The sequence below is a fragment of the Plecotus auritus genome (assembly GCF_963455305.1).
Source record: "Plecotus auritus genome assembly, chromosome: 5".
Lineage (NCBI taxonomy): Eukaryota > Metazoa > Chordata > Mammalia > Chiroptera > Vespertilionidae > Plecotus > Plecotus auritus.
The window spans coordinates 85,554,602-85,565,148 of NC_137776.1; the positions used below are offsets into that span (position 1 = coordinate 85,554,602).

The 10,547-nt window shown below is 38.8% G+C and overlaps 1 pseudogene across 1 annotated transcript; it reads right to left on the reverse strand.

Moving 5' to 3' along the window:
• Positions 1–2,909: 2,909 nt before the first annotated feature.
• Positions 2,910–4,521, reverse strand: LOC308248137 (RNA-binding protein FUS-like; annotated as a pseudogene). The gene is made up of 2 exons: positions 4,051–4,521; positions 2,910–4,005 (listed from the first exon to the last, which is right to left on the reverse strand). The product of its transcript is annotated as an RNA-binding protein FUS-like (transcript).
• Between the last annotated feature and the right edge of the window lie 6,026 nt (positions 4,522–10,547).

A 10,547-nucleotide genomic window follows, 5' to 3' on the forward strand; every position in this document is an offset into this window, starting at 1 on the left:
GAAATTGTTTAGCTGAAACCTTTGGTTCTATATGGTTTCCCATTATAAATAATGCCATCATAAATATTTTAAACATGACATTTTGTGCACACTACTTATCTTTTAGTATCATGGAATTGCTAACCTCTTCCATATAATATAACCTCTTCCTCTATCACATAATAAAACATGATTATTTGCCAAGTATCTACATATGGTTTTCTGAGTTAAAAGTCAATCATACAATTCTGAATTTCTCTTCAGAATGCAAAGAATGCATGAAATTACCTGTGTCATTAATACAATTCATTTTTAAAAATATTTTAATTGATTTCAGAGAGGAAAGGAGAGAGAGAGAGAGAGAGAGAGAGAGAGAGAGAGAGAAAGACATCAATGATGAGAGATAATCATTGATCGGCTGCCTCCTGCATTCCCCACACTGGAGATTGAGCCCAAAAAACCTAGGCATGTGCCCTGACCAGGAATCAGTCGATGCTCAATCACTGAGCCACGATGCTGGGCAATTCTCTATAAACATATTTAAGTGGCTGATTTTCTGTGTAAAATTTGTAGCTAGTTGTTTTAATTTGTATGAGCAAGGAATAGTAACTTTGAATATCTCTTTCCCTAGGCATTTGTCCAGTTCTTTCTTTTGAGAATGGCCTATTTATATTTTGTCCTTTTCTGGGGTGGCAGAGGGGGAGGGAAGGAAGAGTATCTTTTTTTAACTCATTAATTTTTATGAGATAATTATATCGGCAAATGTTGGTTAGTTTACTATTCTTTTATTTCTCTCGTCATGCTTTTCCTACCTATGCTTTTTCTTAACCTTTTATCATTTTAATACAACTTCGTTTATTCAAGGCTGTCAGTATTTCTTTGGGGCATCTTGATTTTAATGCTATACTTGTCTTTCCTAATCCAAGTTAAGATAATTATGTATTCACTTACTTTTTAATTCCCTTGTGATTTTATATGGTTTACATAATTTCCTAGTATGTCAGTGAGTATACACAAGTAGATATGTGTATGTGTGTGTCCTTTAATTTTTCTATAATATATTGCAATAAATAAACCAGACATCCTTTTGTTTATTTCTAGAAATACTTATCCATTTTCATTAGCACCAATTATTTTTACTTATTCTAATGTGTGTACTGCTTTAATCATATAGTGAATTTTTCTACACTTGTTTTTTCCTTTCATTTTCTAATATGTGTAATTTCTGTCAGTCTATCCTGATACCCATTTCACACTGTTTAAATCATTTCAATCCCATAATACATTTAGTGCAAACTCTACCTATGTGTCTTTTATAATTTTTAAAGTATACACTAAACTTATAGTGCTATTTATAGTCAAAAATAATGAAAGAAGAATCTAATATAGATAAAATCCATAATATAATTTAACTCATATCCAACAGTATTAAATCTAATTCAGATTCTCTTTTTAATTTAGAATAAAAGTATTTCACTTTTTCCTACTCATTATAGGACCAGCCTGCAACTTGTGTTAGTACAGGATAATTTCTGTGATTTCAGCCATTTTCCATGTTCTCCGCTTAGGGATTAATGGTTAGCTCTGCAAAATATTTTATTTATATCTATGGCTCACACCAGATGTATTAGCTAGCTCAGGCTGCCATAACAAAATACCACATGGATGCCTACCGTAAAACAACAGAGATGTATTTCTCACAGTTCTGGAGGCTGCAAGTCCAAGATCAGGGTAACAGCGGGGCTGGTTTCTGGTGAGAACTCTCTTTCTGAATTGCAGAAGGCCACCTTCTTGCTGTGTATCCGTCAGGTTTCCGCAGTGTCTGTGGATAAGGAGAGAGACTGAGCTCACTCCCAGGTGTCCCTTCTTATAAGGATGCTAATAGTATAGGACCAGAACCCCAACTTTATGATCTCATTTAACCTTACTTCCTTAGAGACCCATTCTCCAGTCATAGGCCCACTGAAGGTTAGGGCTTCAACATATGAATTTGGTGGGGAGGGACACACAAACATTCAAACTACAACACTAGAGAATTCTTAGTAAAATCATTATTTTACTTTGTATAAAAAATGTAATTCATAGCAAAATTTTCTGAAATGCATTATTACACAAATTGCAGCATGTGGGTCTACAGTGGGGGATGGAATATATATCCAAAATATGTTAATTGGCATCCATGGCAAAAGACTCACCAGTGGTCTCTCGAGACATTTAATTACTCACCTTGTTTATGCATTCTGCCACCATATTTAAGCTTATTTTAATCTCTGGCAGTTGGCTAAACATTCATAGCATATATGTAAATGATTATTTCTGAAATGCCTTCCTTCTAGAAGTATGAATAATCAAAAGGTTTACACGCGATCTAATATTGTCCTTTCTGGATCAAGCCTGTAAATGTTACACTGTGAACCTCCCAGAAATCGCTCTGTTCCACCAAAAAGCTGATGCTGCTCTTTGACACATCCCCTTTTGGCTAGTCTGTCTATCTTGTTATATTTCCGCTGATACAGTAATCAGTTCAAGGCCAGAAACATGTTTTATTATAAGAGCAAACGGAGTGCATCTTCTCTGGAGATCAGAGAGAAAGAGAGATACAAGCTTTGACAGCCACAGGCTTCTGAAACCAGACTGATCTAAATGAAAAGTTTTGTGAGCGAGAGCAGTTAGTGCTGCGACAGTCAGTTTACTAGTACATCTAAGTTTCAGGAACTTCCACTAGAGACCACTCAGAAGAGGTGAAGATTTTTTGTTTTGTTTTGTTTTTAACTAAAATGATGGTTTTTTAATGGGAACCAGATATATGGTTACAATTAGATAGTCCAACACTAAAAAACCCATGATTGGGTCAGGAGTTGGAAAGTTACAAAAAAACAAGGGTCACACTGGGTATAGAAGAAAAGCTGTTCCAGAACTTAGGAGGCAGGCTAATATAGCCTCTCCCTGTGATCCTGGCTGTGGTCACCCCTGGAGTCCATCTTGCCAGGGCCACAGCCACCTCTGTCCCCACCACCCCGGCCCCTTCAGAAGCTCCCACGGTCCCCACCTTGGCCTTGGTAGCCGCCCGGATCATAGCCTCCTCTGCCTCCACGATGACCATCTCCACAGCTACCCCCCATATGAGAGCCTCCTGGTCCCCCTCCTGGGCCATCTGGTTTAGGGGCCTTACACTGGTTGCATTCATTCCTCCAAGAGAAGTTCATGTTCTCGCATGTAGGATCAGGACACTTCCTGTCCCCAGCTCGCTGCTGTCCTCCAGCGCCACCACCTCCACTTGGGAATCCTCCCCGGCCACCGCCACCACTGCCACCACCTCCATAGCCTCCACGGCTCATGGGTCCTCCTCGCCCTCGGCCTCCATGACCATTGCCACCATCTCGATTGAAATCTGCACGCCGAGTAGCAAATGAAACCTTGATAGATTCCCAGAGAATTCTTTACCATCAAACCAGTCACCAGCTGCTTTAGCAGAAGGTGGGTCATCAAATGGTACCGCTGCCTCTCCCTTCGGCTTGCCCGTTTCCCTGTCTGTGTGCAGATTAATCATGGGCTGTCCTATTTTCTTATTTGTCTTCATAATACCAACCTGCTTGAGATAATCAGCCACAGACTTTGTTGTAACATTCTCGCCCAGGCCTTGCACGAAGACAGTGTTGTTGTCTGAATTATCCTGTTCGGAGTCATGACGAGATCCTTGGTCCCGAGGGCCACCAAATTTATTAAGGCCACCACGATCACTTCCGCCCATGCAGCTTCTGCCTCCAGGGCCACCTCCACGACCTCTGGGTTCACAGCCACCACGGCTGCGGTTGCAACCACCGCCACTGCCCCGGCCTTGCCCCCCACGGCCCTGCTGGCCTCCCCCGTAGCCACCACCGCCACAACCACTTTGGTCCTGATTGCCATAACCGCCGCTGCCACCACCATTCATGGAGGACTGAGCTTGGCCACAGTCACCTCCTCCACCCCCTCCGCCACCTCCATGCTACTATTGTACTGGTGGAGCTGTCTGTAGCTGGGCTGCTATCCACCTAGTCAGACTGCTGTCCACATAGCCAGACTGCTGACCACATAGCCAGACTGCTGTCCACATAGCCAGACTGCTGTCCACCTAGCCAGACTGCTGTCCACATAGCCAGACTGCTGTCCACCTAGCCAGACTGCTAACCATGGCCCCACTCGGGGGCTGCCCGTAGTGGCTGCTCTGAGAACTGCTACCCTAACTTCCCGAGGTGCTGCTAGGAGCTGGCTGCTGGCCACAGCCAGGGTAGGACTGCTGCCCGTAAGATGACTGAGAACTCTGGCCACCGCCATGGCCACCAGTTGAGCCATAACCCTGGGGAGCTGACTGGGTGCCATAGCCTGTGTCCTGGGTCTGTCCATAAGAACCATAGGTGCTCTGGCCAGAGCCTGAAGTGTCCCCAGACTGTCTGTAGCCACCGTAACCCTGCTGTCCATAGGGCTGGTTGCTCTGCCAGGCTGGGTGGGGTAGGCCCCGTAGCTGTGGGTTGCTTGCTGGGTATAGTCGTTTGAGGCCATGTCGGCACACATGCACACAGGCCGACACGCCACAAAACTCCCACACCACACAGAGGTGATGTTTTAATAAGATTTTTTGCTTGTTTGCATGGGTTAAGCCAATAAGTAGCATCACAAACCCCAGGATGAGGTTTGTCTTTACCTTGTGTTAGGGGAATCTCAATTAGGTAGAAAAGAAATTAAAATGCCAGGCCTTGGTAATACAGCATTAAGTGATAAACTGAACTGCCAAGATAGCAAAGCCATTATGGGAGCGGTATTGTGCGTTACTATGACTTGTGTTTATTTCTGTGCCACACACATTTTATTCTGCCGGTGCCTTCTAGACTCTGGACTCTTAAAATGATTAAAAGCTGTAATTTTTCCTTAAATATATCTCTTCAGTCACTAATTACATTCTCTAGACTCTTACAATCTTATTCATGGGACCACTGCTTGTATTTTTACAATGGGACTGTTGTCAGCTCGACAATCTAGCTGTAATGCCAGGAAAGGCCATGCACTCTCAGAGATAAATCACATTGCTAAATACTTTTTTCTTGGAACTTGTTTTATCGACCACTTGAGAAAGGTTTAATTGTAAAGTGCTAATGTTTTCTTTTTTCTTAAGCAAAGTTGAAGCTGCTTTGCTTAAAAGCCCGTGGTGTTCATGGTATCAAAGAATACAAGACACCGCTCAAATCTCTGCAGGCTTCACATATCTTAGATGCAATGCTTTGCTAACTCTCCATTCCCGGAGTACTGGCTGAAAGGTCCAGATTTTTTAAATTGACTCTGAGTTCCTATTTTCTTTTGACTTGATTAGATATCATTCTGTTCTAAAATATGAAGATCAAACAGCAACTCACAGGGGCCTCTCCATGAGCATTTATTCCAGAAATGAACCACATGTTCCCAGGAAATTAGTTACTGCAAATTAGGGGACATATTATTTTGTAGGTATTGCACTATAAGGATTACACTAATCATAAACATCATCATATTATTATTTAAAATGTCTGGAGCATTTCATGGTTCTCCAAATAATTATTGATCTTTGTATTTGGGGAGAAAATGGTTCAGTGGTCCTAAAAGTTGCTAAATTCTATAGATTGATTCAATGTCATGAAAATACACCCTTAAATGATAATTAGCTGTCATTCACTCACCATCTTTACCAACTAATAGACTCAGTGTTGACAAACACATCTCTAGGTGCCTGAAAGGGCACATCCCTGGTTGCCATTAATTATTAAGTTTGCGTTCACTCTGTCACACTCATGCTGACCTCTATGGCGGAGCTGAGAAATGTGAGGAAGTGGTAGAATTTTTTAAGAGTTGGAAACAACATGTAATTAATAAAGAGCTTGTGATAAATGTAGCTCAAATGACATTGATCTTGAACATTTTGTCAAATCAAAGATTATATTACTATACTATCATTAAACATTTTGACCAGTTCAATTGGTAATTTCCAATATGGGGAGGATGGTTGGAGAACTGGGACCAGGAGAAAGAAGCCAAATCTGTCTTCTGATTAAACTGATCAATTATTTTTTAAACTTGTTTTAAACTCTATGGCTATGTAGGGCCTGCTGATATATTCAGACTACTCCAATCCCAGCATTATTTTCCACAAGCATTTCTAAATCAATGCAGCTTTAATATTTATTGTTCTTATCATTCTCTTTTTCAATAAGTACATCTATACTCATTATGTCCTGGTCTGTGTGATACAAATTACATATGCTACAGAGCAAGTCCTTATAGGCATTTATTTTAAAACATCATTGTAAGTCATGTTTACTAAAAGGTGGGAAGATAAGTTAAATTGAAGTATTTTTTGCACTCTTTGTAAGATAAACTTCTTTTCTGAATATAATTAAAATCATGAATATAATAGAAAATACAGAAGTTTTAAACATATTTTAAAAATCAGCCATCACTCCAGAGAAAACCATCAAGATGTTGCTATATTTTTTTCATTGTTTTTAAAAATTGTTGAGACAATGCCATGTGGCAAATGTCCTTACTGCAGTTACATAAAACTGTATAGCACCAGTATTTTCTTATGTTATTATTTTGTTTCAACATAAGATATTATGACTGTACAACATTTCATTGTGTTAGTATGCTAGGATTTATTTAGGTTTTGTTTAATCATAATAGTATTCTATAATAAATGTCTTAGGGTGAAATATGGTTTATTAATTTTAATTTCTGAGTAATAGTTTTCCATGAGTAGAATATTTTAGTTTGTACATTAAAAATGTTTTTGGACATGAGTATCAAGTTGCTTTCCCTGGGTATGTAAATTTAGGAAACATATTTTCTTGGTATTATTAATAATGCAATTTGTAATCACATTTCTTGATGCTCTACTATTAATAATGTCCTTTATTATAACACCAATATAGTGATATGTATAGAGCAGTGTATGTAGATTTCAATTCCTCTTCAACTTTTACCAGCTTTGGACAATTTGTTCTAATTTGTCAGGAGAATAATGATACTCCCATTTCATAAGCATTTCTTTTTCAGTGAATTTGCTTCATGAACATGTTTATTAAACATTTATATCTCACTTTTAAATCCATTATTGTTTGCATTCTCTACTTTTTACTTACACTTTAGGCATTCCTTTTTTCTTACTACGTTTTTTTATATTATGTTTTCTCTGAGCAAGCCATGGGAAATATATAGGCATAATACTTTGTACCAGAAATCATTTATTGCATTACATGAAGTTTTCTTAAGCTTTAAGATATGCTTTCTTAAGATAGCATTTAGATGCTACTCTTTTCACTGGAAAAATGTAATGCTCACCCTATGAGCACTCAGGTTTTACTAGGCATTTTATTTACACACTAATTGTATAGGCCTCAACATTGTATAATATTTAATAGATTCTGAGATTGAAGGAAGTTTAGAAAATAGTGGAAATTTTGTTTTAAAATTTTAAAAATATTCTTACCCAGTTTTCAAATCAAGTTTACTAGCTTACTCAAATGAATTTTTAAAATGACCAGATTATGTAGTTTTTTTTTCTTTGTATTGATAATGTGTGGAATTGCATTGATTGATTTTTTTTAATATTAAACCAATCTTAAATTCCCCAAATAAATCTGTTTTATTAGCCTTTTGTATACTGATGAATTTAGTTTGCTAATATTTAATTTTTTGTTTCTATATTAGTGAGATATAGAGAAGAGAGAAGAAAGATGGCAAGAGAGAAAATAAAAAAGATCCCTGAAGAAAAGGATGGCCAATAATATGTGGAAGACAAAAAATGGAAGTGGTCCAGTTCTCATTCAGATATTCCAGGCTCTCTTTTCTGAAGTGTTTAACTCTTCTTATAAAATCACCAGAAGCATCATTAGAAATATTCTTATAGTGATAAGGAATAATATTGGAAATGTAAGGTAAAAACAAACAATTTTAAAGAAAAAATAAATCAAAACATTGGGTATAAAAATAAAAGTAAATTATTTAGTAAGTTAATTAAAGGTTTAAATGGCCAGATGAATTCAACAAAAGAACAAATTAGTGAGCTGAACAATTAAGTCTAGGAACTCTCCCAGAAGACAACTAGAAGAGGTAAAGAAATAAAGATAATGAGAGAAAAGGTACGGTAAGACATATAAAGGATAAATTGAAATGTTCATATCTATACTAATAAAAGGGTAATATGCTAATTGGACTGGATAGACCGGACGTCTTCCGGACGTTCTTCTGGACAAAGCCGCAGCAGCTGCGAGGGCCAAAGGCAGGCGGCAGCCATGGCAGCTGCAAGGTCCAGGGGCAGGCAGCTGCTGTGGCTGGCAGTGGCAGCAGCAGCAGGGTGATGGGGCGGTGCCTTCCCCTGATCGCCCGGTCTCTTCCCACAGAGGGAGGCTAGACTACAGCTTAGGACATCCCCTAAGGCAGTGGTCGGCAAACTCATTAGTCAACAGAGCAGCAAACTGCAGCTCGCGAGTCACATGTGGCTCGCGAGCCGCGTTTTGCCGACCACTGCCCTTAGGGTTAAACACTTCAGAAAAGAGAGCCTGGAATATCTGAATGAGAACTGGACCACTTCCATTTTTTGTCCTCCACATATTATTGACCATCCTTTTCTTCAGGGATCTTTTTTATTTTCTCTCTTGCATTCTTTCTTCTCTCTCTTCTCTTCTTTTCTCTCCTCTTCTCTTTTGTCCTCTTCTCTTCTCTCTTTTTTTTGTACTACTGTATCATGTGCTACAGTTCTCATGTACGGTTCCTTCTGTGGAAGGAGTGAGTATTTCTAGAAATATAATTGTATTTGTTGTTTGCTTCTCACTCTAGAGCTTCTCAAACTTGAGTGTTTATCAGAAGTACCTGGCAGGCTTGTTAAAACACAGAATATTTAGCCCCACCCTCAAAAGATTTGATTCACAAAGGCCCAAGCAGTTGGAGGCCACACACTTGCATTTTAATGTATTACCCCAAATTCTCTAGTTTGAATTAGGCTTGTCTTACTGCTTTTGTTTCTGTCTTTCTGGGTTGACAGAGGCATTGATTCACCTTGGGCAATGGTGAGTTGGCAGATTGGGAGCACAAGGAAACAATGTGAGAATTCTACCCCAGCTCTGGAGGGCTGGGTAGTTTCTTCTATGCTATCTTTAATCTTCCCAAAGGCTTTTTTCACAGTTTTACTGTTAGTGTCTATGATCCATCAAATTCCTTGTTTCTCTGTGGCATCTGCCTTTAGATTAGATTCCAGAGTGGGGATCCAGCAGCCTGTATCGCTCATCATCTTTTGAGAAATATAAAGAATGATGTAACTTAAAGAAAATTATTTTTGACAAAAGACTTTCAATGCCCTGGCCAGTGTGGCTCAGTTGGTTGGGCATTGTCCCATGCACTGAAGAGTTGCTGGTTCAATTCCCAGTCAGGGCACATGCCAGGTTGAGGGCTCAATGTCCAGTTGGCAGCATGCAAGAGGCAGCCAAATGATATTTCACTCTCACATCCATGTTTCTCTACCTCCCTCTACCTTGCTCTCTCTCTAAAAGTAAAAACAAAAACCAAAAAAAGTCTTTTTAAGAAAGCCTTTGAACACTATGTTCATGCTAACATAAGAAAGGCTAAATCTGCAGAGAATTTTTATGAGTTTATTTGTGCCAAACTGACAACATGACAGAAAACATAATTTCAAATGACAGTTTTGCAGTTTATTTTATACATTTGGAATTCAGGGGCCGGGTGGGGGGGGGGGATACGGAAGATTATATGAAGGTTGGAGAAAGCAAGATGGGGAAATATCTATGATTGGAATACAGAATAGTTGACTAAGACTATGTGCTCCCATGAGGGTGGTTATGCTTCTGAGGTGTTTGAGAAAGTGGATTACCCTGGCATTTCAAAAATGAGGTTACTTTTGGTCAGATTTATTACATATCCATGTGCCATTGAATTAATTTGATAACCACTGGATCTTTCCTAGCCCTCTGTAGCTACATTAATATAAATTAAACCCCATATTGTCTATACCACACAATGTATATCAATGATTGCTTCTTCAACATCTTTGGAAGCCTCTTGGGATTAATGTCAAATATCAAGATGACTGCTATACATAGGCAGCAAAGCGATGATTTAAATTATTTTGAATATAGTACTTTTAGTGATTTTTAGATTTTAACGTCTATACAACTTTGAAAACCTCTGAGTTTTCTATTTATAGGACATGCCTATAGAACCCTACTTAGTTACTTAGGTTCTCAGGGAACAATATTAACAGAGGCAAGATACATTTCTCCAGAGCCAGAAAGATTTGCCAAGTTGGTGACAGGGTTTAAGAAAGTGGAAAATAGTGGCGTCTTTTCAGAGAATGGAAAATAAATGACATGGAAAAACAATATCTGACAATGAGACAGATGTGCTTTCATAGCTGGTAATGCAGGTTCATAGTCCACGTATTTGGTGGGTTGGACTAGCATTTACATTTATGTCAATTCTATGGATTAGAAGGAAAGCATCTCTTGTTGGGATGACAATAGGAAGATACAGAGCTACAATGAAGTCTA